General features: G+C 37.3%; 1 protein-coding gene across 4 annotated transcripts in view; it reads right to left on the minus strand.

Annotated features, from left to right (window-relative positions):
• LOC126820418 (cAMP-regulated phosphoprotein 21) overlaps window positions 1-8,223 on the minus strand; it is a 48,209-nt gene extending 39,986 nt beyond the window's left edge. For all 4 annotated transcript variants that reach the window (XM_050548349.2, XM_050548348.2, XM_056101087.1 and 1 more), the window contains exon 1: window positions 7,899-8,223. The gene's annotated coding sequence lies outside the window, so the exon portion shown is untranslated. The remainder of the gene's footprint in view (window positions 1-7,898) is intronic.
• Between the last annotated feature and the right edge of the window lie 8,419 nt (window positions 8,224-16,642).

Genomic DNA, 16,642 nt, shown 5'->3' on the forward strand with positions numbered 1-16,642 from the left:
GAGTTGAAGATTCCACTACTCTAACAACCCAAAAACTACATTGCATATTATAGACTATTTATAGAACTATTTCTGGTAACTATATTTTTAGACATTATGTAAGCAGTGGAAATGAAATGAAATAGGGGTACAACATCCTACTGTTGTGCTCCGACTTGGCTAATAAAGACGGGCAGGGCAAATGACATGCAGTGTGCTAGGAGGAGGGAAATTTTGCCCAGACAGTGGCACTATGGCTTACTTTTATGTTGAATTCCAACTGTCAAGGGTTCTTCAATGTACACGCCAATGTGTACAAGAGACATCAGTTTTTCGTCGCATCCGAACATGTTGTCCTTTTCAGGCCCTCCATCCCACACAGGATCACATGACCTCCAGGTTAGCAAGCCAACGTCTTACTTACCAAGCCACTGTGGCCCCACGTTATGTAAGCACTGAAAACTATAATTTCTACATCGTCCAAATATCCGATCAATCAGTTTTCTTAACATAATTTTAAAAATAAAATTAAAGAATCCCCGCTCAACAGAATACACAACAGACTTGTAGAAGTAGAAGATTGTTTAATGGGTCGACGTTTCGGGTGCAATACCCTTTATCAAGATTAAATTATGATGATCCTGTGATGCCTTATATACAATAATGGTGATGACGTCACAGGATTTTTAAATTTATTTATGTACAGTATAAAGATTGTTAAAAAAAGAAAGAAAGGATCGTTAAATTTAATTGAAGTATAAGATTACATGTATGTACAAATTTGATTAAATTGCCAAAATGATAAGAAAGAAATTGTTTAAAATGATAAAAAAGAAGAGTTAATTCTAAGAATGTTTAAAGATTGATGATAATTATGGAGCAATTTAAAGTGAATAGTAGATAATGGTCTCCAGGATGGCTGATGCGGTGGTTGTTTCATCTTCTTCTGTATTGATGGGATAAGTTAATACATATAGTCTCGGTCATCCGGAACCTCCTAGTCTTCAAACGTGCAGAGGAGGAATAAAAGACTAGAATACGTAAGGAGTTTGCTGCGATCGGACTGAAGGTTGCGTGGTTAGCGGAGTATAGAGTTAAAAAGAGTAATTACGTAGCTTGGTGGTTCAATTCTTTTGGATCGTGAAATCGGTGATAATGATGAGTGGTGGATCGTATTCAGGTTAAATAGAAGGGTTGTTGGTCACCTCTACTTCTACTTCTACAAGTCTGTTGTGTATTCTGTTGAGCGGGGATTCTTTAATTTTATTTTACTACTCCGCCCCGCCAGTATCATCTTTTGATCCAGTCTCCACACAGATGCATCAGCCTGTCCAGCTTTAATTACTCTCTAAGGGAGTGTTGCCGTACCCTTTTCCTGTTTCCAGTATAATTTTAAAAAAGAAATTTGCGAGTAACAATTTATTCTGATTCACAGAAAAAATGTTAGATGAGAAATTCCAACTTGCGGTCATAAACGCTGGAATCTGGCCACACACGTACTGCCCACAATCAGATCAACTCTGATACAGTGATAAGCATTACAACTGAATTTAAACATGTACACATATTGTCATACTTTTCTGCACTATGCAGTTCATATTTCTGAAGAATAGGCCTGTTAGTTACAGTCTGATGCCTATATTGTCAATAGGGCATATCATGAGAGGGGTGCACTAGTCCTCCGCTATAAGAAATACTATAAATATGGGTATCAATGAACCTGCGGACTAGTGAGCATTCACCCATATATTGGCCAATTGACTCATTGCTAAACTTACATGTACAACAATTTATACATATGATGCGTGAAAGAAAGAAGTTTTTACGGGCATCACATGATTTTAAACACTACACGATTGTGTTCCACATTTTTTTTATCATTAAAATGTATTCAGTCCCATCCAAATATAGTCATTTCCTGGGCTTGTCAGCCATGACATTTTACACTGGGCACACTTTTCATGGCTCTGGACTACTGGACTATTCCATCAAAATCTTGGATATTATTAACCTTACAACAAACAGTAACCATTACAGCTTATTACATCCCCATCCATTCGCACACTTCTCTCAAAATATAAAGAAATGAAATAGGGTTTAACGTCCTACAGTTCTGCTCCGAACTGGGCTAATTAAGACGGGAATACGCCATACAGTGTGCTATGAGGGAAATTTTGTCCAGGCAACAGCACTACGGCCTACTCTACTCTTAAATCGAATTCCAACAGTCAAGGGATCTTTTAAGTGCACGCCAATATGTACATGGGACCTCGTTTTTCATCCCATCCGAATGACTAGATAGTAGATAGCTGTCCGTGTCAGGCCCTCCGAAGATATATAGAGATGGTTATGTATTGTAAAAAGTAACTACTGTACAATGTACATGTATCTACAAAACAAAACACTAGATATCTAAACTCAATATAAGCAAGCATTAAACAAGGTGTGGTCCACATAAATAGTATACATTGATAAATAGTCCACCTATTATACTCTTATGTACACAAGTCTACACGGTTTTTTTAAATGGATTTTACTAGGTCAAATTTATATCTACATTGCAATACTTGTTGTTGAATTGTTATCCTTTTCATTGATATCAAATTATAGTTATTGTTCATTTAACATTAGTGGTCATTAGCTAACTTAATAGCAATGGGGTTTATACATGTACTAGTTTAAAGTTTAACATCCTACTCTACTGCACCGACTGGGCTAATGAAAACATGAATGCATACATGTACATGTACGTCATACAGCTTTCTAAGAGGAAAATTGTGGCTGGAAAGCAGCACAACAGCCCACTTGTTATTTCGAATTCCAACTGTCAAAGGTTCTTTTACATACACTCCAATGTGTACACTGGACCTCCATTTTTCTTCTCAATCCGAAAAACTATCTAGACACTTTTCCATGCCACGTCTGTTGTACTGCACCAGTGTGTTTTGGGGTAAACCACTCTTGAAAATTCCTGGGAATTTTCTCAGAACTTTCAAACCTTGTCAATGGTGCAGGACAGAGGGTTTGGCAGTGTTTAGTCGTTCGGAAGGGACAAAAAAATCGAGGTGCCTTGCTCACCTTAGAAGAACCCTCGAAATTTGGAATTTCTGTAACAACATAGCGTATGCCCGTCTTTAGTAGTCCAGTCGGTGCATGAAAGTAGGATGTTAAACCTATTTCATTTCATTTGTTATCAGCCTTAATAATACAGTTTGACTCTATATTAGTACATGCTAGTAGACCAGGGATTTCACGAACTTTTTAAGTACCGGTAACAGGAAATTTTGCTAAAGTAAAGAGCAGCAAATGTTAGGGCCAACCGACTCTGCGAGCAACCCAGGCACCACGGACACTGAAAGCATGAAGGGCGTGGGGTTTTTTTCCTAAAAAATTAGGCCTAAATTAAAGCTTGTGGTGCACGCTCAACATTTCTATTGTAGATTTTTAAATACCAGTATGCTAGGGAGATGAATAAATAAGCTTTTGCTTGTTTTCATATACTATATTTGTTAATATGTAAATTCAATGTTATATCCAAAATAAAACTAAAACAAGCTGTTTATCACTTTATGATGTTATTCTATAATATAATGTATAGAAGGCACATATACAAATTAGACTGTTGACATTAAGAATGAAAGAAATTACAGGTTAGTGGGGTAGCCAGGCCATCGACGTAGTCTACTGTAGCAGTGTCGGTACTTGGTAGATATGCACATGCAGTTCTTGTAGTCAATAACGCCTATAGTATAACATATATGCTATTTGTAAATAATATTTCTTGTTCAACACGAAAAAAAAGTATTCCTTTTTCAAACCAGTATTATTTTTCTACTTTTTAATATAGCAGTCTAAATTTCCCTGCTTTCGCATCCTCGTGTTGTTCTCAGTGGCAGCCATTTTGACAGTTTCGATAATCATGACATCAAAAATGAAGACTATGACAATGACATACATCTAAGAGAGAGCTTGCATTTCTTCATTCGGAATCAAGGTTGCATTATTTTAATAATAATAAACAATTTACGAATTCATGATAACAAGCTCTTTATTAATTTTCCTTTGCTTTTGACACTCGAATCGACAACGAATTGTCCACCATATTCCACATACATATCAACGATATTTCTTCATTCGGAACCAAGGCTACATTATTTTAAAAATAAACAACAATTTATATACGGTATATAATATGAGAAAGTTTATTATTAATTAGACGAACAAGAAATGAAATGAAGTTTAACGTCCTACTGTTCTGCTCCTATCGCCTACTCTTACATGTATATCGAATTCCAACTGCCAAGGAATTTTTTATGTGCATTCCAATGTATACACGGGACCTCGGTTTTCGTCTCATCCGAAGGACTAGACAGCTGTCCATGTCAGGCCCTCCATTCTGCACCACTGACATGGGGAAACCACGTCGGAAAATCCCGATAAACTTTCTCGGCCAATACTATCGATTATCGACAGTAAAAATCACTATTGATGCCCAGCACTAGTTTAAATTAATATTACGCAAAATTATTTTATTAAAATTAAATTACTGATCAGTTTTAGCTGAAAATTGGCCTAATTTAAAAGGCGAAATTTGCTGATTTCCAGCTTCTTATCTAATGACACCCCTGCAGTAGGCCCTAACATCATAGTTACTGTGAAGTTGGATTGTCTAAATAAAAGAAAATCTATACATTGCAATACACCTGTCTTACAAAACCAAAACTCTCAACACAAAATTTGGCATATCAATGTTCAGTTTTATACTAGGAGAAATGAAATGAAATGGAGTTTAACGTCCTACTGTTCTGCTCCTAACCTGGGCTAATGAAGACGGGCATACGCCATACAGTGTGCAATGAGGGAAATTTTGCCCGGACAGCGGCACTACGGCCTACTCATACATCGAATTCCAACTGCCAAGGGTTCTTTTACGTGCACGCCAAGTGAACACAGGACCTCGGTTTTTCGTCCCATCCGAACGACTAGACAGCTTTCCTTGTCAGCCCCTTAGTCCTGCATCATACTAGGGGTTTGTGTAAACAATAATATGCAAAGTATTCGTATTGATATAAACTATTCTAATATTCTCGTCACAGAAGCCGAGAACCGAAGGGTTATCTATCAAAAACTTAATTTCTTATTCTTGTATACATGTACTTCAAATGTTAGTCATCAGTCCATCATCGAATCTTTACATTAGTGAGACAAAGCATCCTACATGTATTGAATTTCAGCACATGATTAATTTCCACAGTTATTGCCCTTTATCAATCTGTAGAATCTTATGGACTACTCGGTTGACTTAGCAGCCTTTCAACATATCATAAATTTAATCTGTAAGACAATGTTGAGATTTGACAATTATGTTCAAGCCCAATATGCCGTAACAAATATTAAAAGTTAAAAAGTAAGGAAGGTGCTGGCTCACTAACCAGAAGTTTAATCCCGATTGCAGTTTTGGACGAGAATTTTTCAGCATGGTTTCCTCCTGTTCAATGGTGCATATTAGCATACATGTGTTGTTATAGAACAGTTGGCACATGAAATTCAGGGAAAAATTTATCTCATACATGTATCACACTGCATGGTCTAAAATTAATAATCTTAAGCAGACATGTTATTCAAAACAAACTCTGTAGGAAAGCTATGACCAAATCGGGCACCACCCCCTATCCTGGAATCTACACCTGTGTATCAGGGATTCATTTTTGGTGAACGCTTAAGCGCTCGCACTCCTCTTGAACATAAAATGTGTGTGCGCGAAAAATATGATTTAAAAAAATTTACAATTTTTCAAGACAAAAATTTTGTCATATACACCCTGAATCTACTACAATACAATGATGTTTGTTTATAGAAATCTTAATTGTTTGCTTGGTTTGTGAAACCCAATTAGTTGGAAAGAATAATCCTTTTATATTTAATGATAGTGACAAGAGGAAACAGTGTCATTTATGTTCAAGAATTTCTTATCAATGTACATGTAATTCACGCGACTTGAATGAAACAACATAGGTAATTGGCAGAACGGAGAGGTCAATCTTCTCTGCACACAGTAATAAAGTGATTTTTTAGTTCTGTGTTTATCATTATGGCTGAAAACAGTAACCGTGTTTAATTGCATACATTCAAAAACCGGAGCGTGTCATTCAGTTATTAGGTTTAGTGAATTAACAGCTATATAATATCTTTATCAGGTGCCACAGAATGAATGGGCTAATGAAGATTGGCATATGCCATACAGTGTGCTATGACTATGAGGGAATTTTTGCCCAGATAGCGATGCTACAGCCTACTCTTATATCGAATTTCAACTGCCAAGGGATCTTTTACATGCATCCGCCCTCCGTTCTGCACCACCGACACACCGAAAAATCCTGATGAACTTTCTCAGCCAACACTGGGATCGAAGCTGCGACATCCAGGCCAGCAAGCCAGTATCTTCTTCACTTAGCCACCATGGCTCTTTTCCAAATACAAATTGAGGATTAAACAGAATGCCAATTGTCATTTTGTATAAAAAAAAGGGCTCTATCATTTTTGAAAACAATGTACACTTTGTCTGCCCAAGCTTAGAGCACCTGTCATTTGATATTTTATATGTTGTTATATGAAATGGTGGCCTGGAAATGTGAATGCCTATGTATGTACATGTAAATATAGAATTGGATTTAAAGTGCCAAGACAATAAATACTTCAGTCATTTTGAGACTACATGTAAACTATGGAAATGAAATGGGGTTTAACGTCCTACTGTTTGGCTCCGACTGGGCTAATAAGGATTGACTAAACTACTATGATCATCAGATTTTCAACCCTCTCTTTTGATTCCCAGCTGCCAAAGATTCTTCTTTTTTCCTTGTACCATTTGAACAAGAACTAGGTAATGAACTAAGTACACTTTCCTGCCAGCCTGTGACAAGTAAGTCTGGACATGCCAAATAAATGTAGGTTCTTCTTGCCCCAAATTTATTATATTGATAATGCTTGTAATCATTGCTTCATATACTAAGTAAGTAGGCTATCCACAGTGTGTACCTTTGTAAAATTACTAACTAAAATCAAACAAAAATCCAAAAGTACCTTGCTGGTTTACTGACAGGGTCATTATTACATGTACGGTAGTTAATCATGTTTTGGTACATGTATGTGAGTGCTTGGATAGTGTGTACTGTTATGATGTACCGTCCCAGTAACCCGATATAAATGTGGGCATAGGCGCTGATAGTGTGATAGACCTGCTACTGTTCTCTTTATGGTTCAATTATTTTGATTCTTTTTCCTTTGAATGCTATGTCAAGAGAAAATCAGACAATTATCAGACGGTGGAGAGGTAATCATACTTTGATGACAGTAGGCCTACATCATACTACATGTACTTTTGGTAATCTTGTCATTTATATAAGTTTAACTGTACAATTGTAATACAATTTAACCCATAATAATGCAAATGGTTTACAAAGTATACTTGTCCATAAAGTGTTGTTTCATAAAACCGAGTAAGAAAATTAGTATTCATTTTGCAAATGGTTTACTGAGTATATCTGTCTAAAGTGTTGTTTCATAAAACCGAGCAAGAAAATTAGTATTCATTTATAAGACAAGCAACACCATTTTTTTTTACCAGGTAACTCCAATGTATAGGCTTACTTGATGTGCAGGCAGATGACACAAATAATGATTACACAATCATATTATTTTGATTAACAGAGCATTCACCTTACACAGGCTGACAGTAGGCAATGTGTGGTTATCGGACGTAGGGCACAATGTGCAATGTTGGAAATGACAGTCGGCTCTGGCTCAGTGGCTGGCATTTAATAGAACTCGAGTGCCATAGAAGTAAGGTTACGCCAGTCACCTTTCAATTTATTACATAAGAAATAAAGCATTAAATAAGAACGAGTCAAATATCTTACCTTAACAGCCCTAGGTTTTCGTAGGTAACGTCTCGGATGACGAAAATGATCGTCATAAAAAGAATTCACTTTGACTTGCCCGCATGCAGACTTACTGGTTACTCGCGTTGCCCCCCGAATCCCTTCTTCAGAAGGTTAGAACTGACAATATTTTCACGCCTGGTACAGTAACAGGGCAATTGGTTTGCTGAATTGTTAAGCTGTTTTCTTAACACGGCTTCCAGAAGCCATTTTGGTTCGAAGTTTTGGCATTTATTGCGAATACCTGTCTCAATGATATCGAATTTGCTCCTTACTTCAGTAAAAATGGCAGTCGGTAGCTGTTATGACGTCACAGGAAGTAGAATTCACACGTGGGGGCGCCCTGTTAAGTGAAAGTAAAAGACGGCCAAACAACTTGCGTGTTTCTATCGATTTACCAAAGTGGTTCGTGAATACGGATGAAATTTACTCAACTTTTATTACAATATGAAAGAGATACAAAACAATGTTGTTGTTTTTGTTTAAATAGAACTATAGAAACATTTAGTAGGTTATAGTCATTTTGCAGCCAATTTGCAGGTCAAATTTCGGGGGAAAGGACTAGTTCACCGTATTCACTATTTGTATTTCTTCAGTAAATAACAGGTGCAGTCTGATAAATAATTCTCGTGGATATTAATTAAGATATGGAGCGATTTATACTCTATAGAGTAATAAGAGTAGAAAAAATTTGAATATTATGAATTCGGTCGGGCTAATGAAGACGGATACACATCCTAATAACCCCATGCAATCTTCGTTCATATCAGGAAGCCTAAATATTTCCCGAACGCAATTGCGCCCGCTCTTCGTCGAATTCCTACTTTCTACGTGAATACCAGCGCGTAAACGTGATCACGGTTTTTCTTAAACCAGGTCCATGCTTAAACGAATTGAAGCAGCTATAGCCTATATATATAATTGGCATTGCGCTGATGACCAAATTTTCTCCAAGATAACATATATATCAATCATTTTTTCTTTACATTTAAAAGTACGTAGATTTCATATATACTATAAACATGGCCATATGTAACCCGTCTTCAATTTTAGGTTACCCCCCCCCCCCTCGAAAAAAACCCAAAAGACCGATAGAAATCATAATCTTAAATACAAAATCCGCCCAGTAACAAATATATGAGAGGGACATCACAATTTTATGCCCAATGTTTGCAAGGAGTAGCTCCCAAGCTTCATTTTCTTCAAAGTATAATGCTGATCTAATCAAACGTATTTTCAAATTGATAATACCCCTCTACTCGTTAATTTTTTGGAATTCTAGCCAAGTTATCTCCCTTATTATTGCTTATTGAAGTCATTCAGCAGATGAACGCCGTCAAAAGGTCAAAGCCTACCTCGTTGCATAGTTGTTTTGATAGCAATACATGTATGTACCATTATGTGTCTTATTATCCGCTAGTTTGTCCCCCACGTGTTAGTGTTTGGCTATGTGGTGCTGCGAGGTTGTCCTGAGCTAAAGCTACTAATTAAACATGCATTATGCAAGAGCTAAATCTGCCTATTGCAGGTCTTTCTTTAGGCCTGAAATGTTATATAAACTATTAATTAGACATTAATTAAAGTATCCAGAACATAATCAACTCTCGATGTCAGCGCTATCCTGCGATAATTGTTGGATTATGATCCGATTTGCTGCATAACTTTCCTTCTCAATTTAACGATTAAGTGGATAATCGAGACTATGATTTTTGTCGTACCGACTTTAGTAATGATGACCGAGGCTATGCGGAACTTTCGGTCGCTTATTTCTCGGTTCATAGTGGATCAATTTGACTGAAATTTTCAGCAAATTGCCTTTACATTATCTAGTTTTTAACTATTATAGTGAGAACTGCCAACTCGTTATCTAATCTCCCATAATGTATCTTTAAATAGGCTACTATTTATTAAGAAAATTGGAAAAAAATGGTTATTCCACTGTCCATGTTTTACCGGAAAACCGTACCTAAGTTTTAGTCACGAAATAAGAGACATTTTTTGTAAGTAAATTGGCACACTAACAAAACTTACGACAGACCTACCGTGTCGTGTAAACCTGGCCCTAATATCAATAATGAATGAATAAAAAGATATAAATAAATATCATATATAGCCTTCTATACCAAATCTAGCCTACCTTTATATAGTCTAATCTTAATTGGTCAAAAATAAAACATCTCCCAACAAATAACAATAAAACAAAAATAGGCTAGGCCTAAGGCCATTTCACTTCTATTTTGTAACTTTTCTAACTTTGTGTAGGGCGAAGGCCCTGGAAAGCAGTGAACAGTAAGTATCTAGTCGCTCATGTTGGGCGAAAACCAGTGGCAGTCAATTCGACTAACACTGGGCGGAAACGCCCCCCGTTTCATTATCCCGTTTGGTGCAGAAACATTATCCCGTTTGGTGCAGAAAAGTAGGACGTTGAACTCCATTTCATTTTTGTGACTTTAAAATGTTGAACAGTTCAGCTTATGTAAAGTTCTGAATTATCGCTTCAGAGTTCATTCGGAAACTTCTCAACAAATGTAAATTTGCAGTAGGCTATTTAGTGGTCCATTTTTTTAAAAAATGATCCCTAATGTCATAATAAATACCCCAGTGCAAATTTTCATGAACGTTTTTTTTATGCTTAGCCGCCCTCTACTATATATGCTACTTTGCTACCATGGGCGTACGGACTGACTTTCCTTTGGTGGTGGGGTGCGGGGGGGGGGGGGGGACTGTATCATATTTATCATATTTGCCCGAAAACAGACACTACGTAAGTCATAATATTACCACAGAATAACCGTACAAAGTAAAGTATAGAAAAATAACGACATGTACCACCAAGCGGAGCGAATTTTTGAGTTTGAGTACTAAACACCCTGAATCAAAATTGAGTGATTTTCTGAAACTCTGGACTCCGGTTGGGAATTGCATCAGACCACCCAATGGTCAGTAAAAGTCCCGGATTTCGGGCACTTCATTTTATTTTGCGGGATGGTATAACTTTCATATCTTTCCTTTTATGTCCACTGAAATCTACGTTTTACATCGTTCGCCACTGCCCTAAAAAATTCTTTTGCCCACAGCCCCCCCCCCACCCGGCTCGTACACGGTACCCCTATGAACGCTACCTCGGACTGACAAAACGAAGTATGTATCGCATTTTCACTCGATACCCGGCTCGGTTCCTTATCAGTTATACTTCTTTATACTGTGTTCCTTGTTTTCTTATATAACCTATTTTATGGCATTTGAGAATTCATTTAGCATGTTGCTTCAATTTTCATATTCATTGTTTTTAAAGAGCTTTTCAACAACACAGCTAATTATTCATCCCAAACTTAGGCTGCCTGTCTAAGCTAGATCCGCCTGAGAACAGGCCACTGATCTATATTATATAGATCAGTGGAACAGGCCCTTAGCTAATTACCCGACATTTTAATTCCTACATCGACGATTTTAGTCCAAAACACTGAGTATGCTGTTAGTAATTTTTAGAAGTATTTATTTCTGTTCTTTGTCATATTGAATGAAATTAAATATGTTTATTTGGCCGCTGTGTGTATGAAAGATGTCAAACTAATCAAAGCCGAATCACAAAATAGTCCTCTAATTATTCAATATGGCGGCGCACATAAAAGGTAATTTCACAGAGGCGGTTTTGTTTGCGAAGACAAATTTAGGAGTATCTAACCTTGTTTTGAAAGACAAATAGATTGAAACTCTAAAGACAGTTTACAATGGCAAAGAATGTATTGCAATATTACCCACTAGCACATATTATATATCGCATTTACCGGATTGGCAGAAGTTGACATGTGTTTACATAAAACACGTGCTTGATCGGGTTATTTTTACTCTGTTGTGTACACAAAGCTGTAGTCCAGTCGATAAGTCCCGCCCCAAAATGACCACATGAGCGTTTTAAATGGCGGCTAACTAGGGCAGTGATCATAATGACATATGACGTAGATGGATCGCTGCGTGCAGTTTGCTGATTATTATGAGTAAACATCTTTTGGTGTTGTATTTCTATTTTATTTACAGTTTTTATGCGCCCACATTTTCATTTGGACGTATATTGTATGATTATAACCCAAAGATCTCGGTTCCTTTCGATATTCGCGCATATCGGACCGTAACTTCCTGAATTATGGCCCCTGATTGTACGAAAAATCGCGTTTTTAGCTTGTGGACCCTATAGAGGTCATAATTTTTATCCGATTTAAAAAAAACGTATTATTATATCACCGTTACACCCTAAGGACGACTGAGTCCGAATTTCGTGAAAATCGGCCCAAAATTGACAGACAAAATGGCCGCCGTTCGTTCTCAAATAGCGTAAAAATATGGTATATCAAGCTTGTGGACCCTATAGAGGTCACAATTTTTTTCCGATTTTGTTGACACTTGAAATGTAAGTTTGTAACTCAAAGATCTCGGTTCCTGTCGATATTCGTGCATATCGGACCGTAACTTCCTGAATTATGGTCCCTGATTGTACGAAAAATCTCTTTCTTTTTAGCTTGTTCTCTGTCCATCTCTCGAAAATGTGGGCGTATCCTGCCTGGCAGCCGCTGTTTTTTTAAAAACGTCTTTTTATATTATTAGTCTACGTAGGTCAAATGTATAGTGTATACTATTATGCCTGCAGCTATTTTACGTGCAAGAATGTCAAAGCTAATAAGGCCAAATAATTATTAAAATAATTATTAAAAAAAAACTAAAACCGACGGAAACTGACCACAGTACCAACCGTGGTATTCTGTTGAGTGTTCGGTGCCCTTAGCGCGACCTCTCTCTGCTTTATATGATCTCCCCATAATCCTTTTATACCCAAATATGTATCATCACAATGACTCTTCTTATAAATTTACATCAAACAATAACAAAAATCTGATGAAAATCTGCTTCACACACTTGTGTGTGTGGGGATGGGTGCGTGTGTGTGTGTGTGTGTGTGTGTGATAAGGGGGGGGGGGTCAGCTGGGACACTAATCTAGGGGCCCGGAGCCCAGAAGGACCCGGAGATATGCCGACTAATGTTTTAAAATAAAGTTTTGGTATAAATTAATAAAGATATACACTGTTAGTTGATCGTAAACTAGAAGAAATACAAAGTGACTTTTCTGAATAGAGGTACCTAGTGGCGTGGGTAGGATAAGAATCAGATTCTGTGAGTTCACTTTTTTTTCTTTTTTTTTTAAAAAAAACTATACGCCACCTGCTCGGGCCTTTGCACTGTGGGGCCCAGGCCCGTCCTCGTTCTGTTTGAGGCTCTCGTCCCCGTCAGTGTTTCCGGGCACCGGCAATTAATCGGAGACTTGTCCGGGCCTGTAGAACGCTACAGTCATGGCACTCGCGCCAGTCTGCCACCACTAGTTTCTTCCAAGTGTACAAGAAAACTTCGAATTGAATCTAGTTTAACTTGATTTTGGATATTGGAAAAATAATCAAATAGTTTGTGTGATGAAAAGTTTTCTTTTTGATGTTTCCAGAAAACGGGGGTGTAAATGCCCCCCCCCCCTCAATAGAAACAAAGTATTGTGTTGCCAAAACATTAAACCCCAATCAATTTTATTCCATTCTGCACTCAGAAAACTACTTTGAGAATGGATCTCTGTCCTGAATGGTCACCATATCCAAAAATGGTTTACTAGTTTGTAATGCGGTTCTACTTTGTTTCACAACAGATGTCTTATGCCACCCTGACACTTGCACGATTTTTTTCACCGCAATGCCCCACACTGTCAACGCAATGCGCGGCCCCAAAAATGGGCAGCATTGGTAAGCATTGAGACACAGTGGCACTACATGTACTTGTTTACGCATATGTTATGTTCACGCAAACTCACGCATTAATACACACTGTCGGCAGTGTTCGCGTCGAGTTTTCACACTGTTCACGCATGGTTCACGCACATGACACGAACAGTGATGCGTACCGAATTTGGCACGCGTTAAACCCATTTCATATTATTTCATTGTCGTGTATTAACGGCGCAGTACAACATAATCCAAAGGATATATGTCGACGCAGGGAATAGCCCAATTGCCACGTCTGGAAATTTCAAACCAAGGCATTCAACTGTTCGGAAATTGTCGCCAACTTCCCATGAAAATATAAAATTTGTAGTTCTTCGAAAACGTATTGTAGACGTTTAAATGGCTACAAGAGTCTTGTCACACAGAACTAAGCAGTTGTGTAAACTAATATATCCGGAACTGTTCCTTTAATTTATGTCTCTATTCGGAATAATTTATTATGTGGGTGGTAGTCCACGTAATGTCAAGTGAAACCTTGACAGTTCTGTTTTTCCTAATTCCTAATTTTGTGTCGTAGATCTTGATAACCCTGCGTGACATCGGAGCAATTTCCCCCCTATTTATCAAGGAAATTGTCATGCTCACAGCAGATTCGCACAACCGGAAGGATTTGATTACGATGTGTTTTTTGTGTATACGCAAGAGGGAGTAAGATTAATTAAAGTGGGAAGGTGTTTGTGTTGAAATATGCGGTCGTTGTAGGATAATTTTCAGATACATTATAGTTTATGACGTATGGGACACATTATATGTAAATTTTAATGGAGGATGGAAATTGGTAATGCGTATTGTTTGGATCATCAATAAATCTAATTGATAACTGGATCTCCTAAAATGTAATTAATGCTGTTAATATTATTATTATTATTATACTTTTTATAGCCTATCTTTCACATAAGTGCCCAGATGTGCTTTACAATAAAATAAATAAATTAAATAAATTAATTAAAATAAATAAATAAATAAATAAATAAATAAATTAAAAATTGTACAACACTTAAAGATACGTTCCCAGAAAATTATTTATCGGGTGGTTATTTCCAATAAAAGTATGGCAATTTTGGTATATATGGAATGTAGAAATATCAAATCTTACTAGAAAAATACTGGATTCCCTGAAAAGCACTCATGGAGCGCATACAGGACAAAAATGTAAAGGTTTCCCTAATCAACAGCCCGGTGATTAGGAGTGTCTGCACGTGTGATGTCAAAGGTTGCACGCGGAGATTGATCGCTTGATTTACATGTTGATAATGAAGAGTTAGACGTACACACTTTCTGAGATTAAAATCACGGAAAAAGACGCGGGCAGTAGATAATCAGAGAATTTAATTAGGCTTCGATATTTGTAATAAATAGTCGGCGATTAAAGACAACATCTTCTTGTGTATGCAATGAATTCTCCCCCGACTTCGCACCCGTTGTTAGGTACCAAGAGCGGTAAGTCACGTGACACAAACATGACCTTTTTTGGTCGATTTTTTATAGCCAGGGTATTCCCTGACAATTGCAATGTTTTGAGAAGGATTTGAAGCAAAATTATGATAAATTAATTAGTTTAAATATATGTTTTTAGCCCAAATATATCTTCAAATCACCTAGTCTGTACCCGGGAATGTATCTTTAAAAGAGGTCTAATTGGTAAAAATCAAAATCATCAAGCATTTAAAAGGAAAGTTAAAAAGTGTTATAAAAGGCAATTTTAAAAAGATGCGTTTTGAGTTTTGATTTAAAAACAGTTAAAGAATTACAACATCGTAATTGATGGGGTAGCTTGTTCCATAGTTTAGGTGCTTTAAATGAAAAGGCCTTTTCTCCGTAGGAAGCTTGTTTGGCATTACGTTCAATTAGTATGAACTTGTCTGAGCTTAAACGGAGCTGTCTAACAGGTTGATAAAATTGGAGGTGACCGGATAAATATTTTGGTGCTATGTTGTTTATGTATTTAAAAGTTAAAAGTAAAATTTTATAGTTAATTCGATAGGGCACGGGTAACCAGTGGTGTTTTACTAGTATTTCAGTAATATTACAGTAGCGAGGTGCACGTGTAATGAGTCTAGCAGCAGAGTTTTGTAGCGACTGAAGTTGGTTAAGAAGTTTCTGTGGAACACCAGTAAGTAGAGAATTGAAAGTGTCGAGTCTAGCAGTGACTAGGGCTGATTTATCATCAGGCGGATAGTTTCTAATATTACTTATGTTGCCGAGGTGATGATGTCCTATTTTACACATGTGTTTAATTTGGGATTCCATAGACATGTGGCTGTCAAATATAGCTCCGATGTTTCGAGCGGAAGCAGAGGAGAGTGGCACCACCAACACGAATGTCGTTTGGTACATTAAAACCTGTTCTGCGTTTTAGAGCCAATTATCATGCATTCTGTCTTTTCGTCGTTCAACTTGACAATTTTGATATTAAGGTGATATAAGACCACAGGAATTAAAAACTATGTCTTTTATATATCCCACTAAGTGACTGTAATTTACTTCCACGTTAGTGGTGATCACACGAGTCTAAATAGGGCAGCCAGTCCGGGTTTTGTAACTCGGACTATATACGCTGAATCTGCTCCGGAAGTCTACTAGCTGTTACTGGCTACTATATTAAGCGAAACTCGAACTGAGGAAAATCTATAGCAAGGGACGGACTTTGGTGGTGGGCGGGGGGGGGGGGGGGTGTCATCTCTGATTGTAAATGGCGCTTTCTTGAGTTCTGAATAACTGAATGAAAAAAAAAAACATGAAAAGAAAGGGATTTAACGTCCTACTGTTCTGCTCCGAACTGGGCTAATGAAGACGGACATATGCCATACAGTGTGCTATGAGGGACCCGCCCCCCCCTGCTCAGCTACATACAGTTTTTTGTAAATCAACACTTTTTATGAGAAAGGTTTCTCGGTCGTGTGCTT

Source organism: Patella vulgata, chromosome 5 (genome assembly GCF_932274485.2).
Source record: "Patella vulgata chromosome 5, xgPatVulg1.2, whole genome shotgun sequence".
Taxonomy (NCBI): Eukaryota; Metazoa; Mollusca; class Gastropoda; family Patellidae; genus Patella; species Patella vulgata.